Source organism: Magnolia sinica, chromosome 15 (genome assembly GCF_029962835.1).
Source record: "Magnolia sinica isolate HGM2019 chromosome 15, MsV1, whole genome shotgun sequence".
Lineage (NCBI taxonomy): Eukaryota > Viridiplantae > Streptophyta > Magnoliopsida > Magnoliales > Magnoliaceae > Magnolia > Magnolia sinica.
Window position 1 is genome coordinate 64940997 of NC_080587.1, and position 2024 is coordinate 64943020.

Below are 2024 nucleotides of genomic sequence, written 5' to 3' on the forward strand. Positions count from 1 at the left end.
GTCTAGACCACTAGCCCCCCTAGCAAGGAATGACTCTCGTAGCTTCATTATGACATGCCATTATTACATTTCTCTCTCTCTCTCTCTCCCTTATCTCCCTCCCTCTCTCCTTCTTTCCTCATTTTCTCCCCTTGCAACTAGAGGCCATGGATGTCCCAACTCATATCTATGGCCAACCCTTTCCCACCTTAGATCTCCCATATCCTGCCATCAAAAAAACTCATCTCCACCATTGAAGGAGCCCCATTGGAGCTTTGGAGCATTAGGGAGGAATAAGAAGGAAGGTGGGTGCTTCTCTCTCTCTCTCTCTCTCTCTCTCTCTCCCTCTCTCTTTCATTTTTTTTCATGTGATGATGTGGCTGTTTAGCCCACTCGAATGGACCCCACCTTGGTGTATGTCTCATCCACACCCTTCAGCCATTTTGGTGGCCCATCTGAGCAAGGCCCACCTCTTATATGTGTTAAGCCCAAACTGTCTAGCCTCATGGGACGCTGGATGTTAAAACAATATTAGCCTGATTCCATGCCTCTTTGGGTGAACCGTTCATGTAAGCCCCACCTTGATGTATGAACTTAATCCAAGCCGTCCATCCTTTTTCTCAGATCATTTTAGGCGTTGAGCCAAAAAATGAACTCAATCTGATTTCCTGGCGGGCCATAGCATTGAGAATAGTATTTTTGCCGTTGAAATACACCCTGATATTTCTGTACACCTAAACTCATCGAATATTGGGTTTGATGGGTTTGTATTGAGCCATGGGAACCAGTGGCTGGGTTGGATTTTCCTAAGGCGGGCCCCACCTACAAAAAACCGTGAGAAAAAGGTTTTAAAAAAAATAACAAATACAAGCAGCTTACGCTGCTGCTGCTGCAGCAGGACGCTGACATGGACGTGATTCAAGCAGGGAACAGGGGTCCCAACCGTGGGCCCCATCGTGATACGTAATGTGCATCCACACCGTGCATTTTGATGGCCCCTTCTAGCTATGGGCCACCTCAAAAATTAGCCGTGTACGTGACTCAGGAGGCCCACGTCATAAGAAACAGTGGATTGAACCGTCTGCCATTGGAATCCTTTTGGATTCACAGAAGTTTTGTATCCATATGAAATTTTTTTTCCTCTTCATTCCAAGTTTGTGTGACCTTATGTACAGATGGGATGGAAAATAAACGTTGTGGTGGACCCCACGTGGGGCCCACCTTAAATGTATATCCTCGTTGACCATCCAGCAGTGAGGTGTACTCACCCGCAAAAAAAGAAGAAGTGAATATAATAATATAATATTATATTATAATATGATATGGTGGGCCATACGTGGGACCACCTGCTCTGCTGTTTGATTGCAGCTGTAGCTGTAACGTACTGCAGTTATATAGTTGTTGTGTACGTCCAATTGGACGTGGACCCCACTTACTGTGTGGGTTGTGACTGCACGGCACCCATGCGGCCTACCATGACGTATGTATTCTACTTCCACGCCGTTCATCTGATTTGCATCCCCACTGTCCATCTGTTTTACTGGTGGGCCAGCAGCCAGCATCTTGCTGTTGCCGTATCATGTCAGCAAGTTCTAGGCCGCCATGATGTAGTGTTGTATTCATACTGTCCAAATCTGGGCGGTGCTATGCGGGATGCACCATGATGCTTGGATCTCATCCACTCCATCCAACTGATGGGTGTGAGTCCACCTTGATGTAAGTAGTATGTCCTCACCATCCATCTTCAGATCATGTAGGGCTGCCTGTTGGGCAAACCCAACGGCTAAGAAGACCACCCGCCAGCGGGCCTGTTTGAGACGGGTTTCAAAACCCGCTTGATCTTTTTGAGTGGGGCGGCCCATCTACATGGACCCCACCATTCAAAATAGTGGGGACAGTGGCATCTACCATTCAAAACTTTTTAAGGGCCATGGTACTTCCAATCAAGTTGATATTTTGTTTTCACTTCATCTATCTCTATGATTAACCAATAAATAAGTTGGATCTCAAAATACATCACGGCGGGTCCTATAAATGTTTTAACA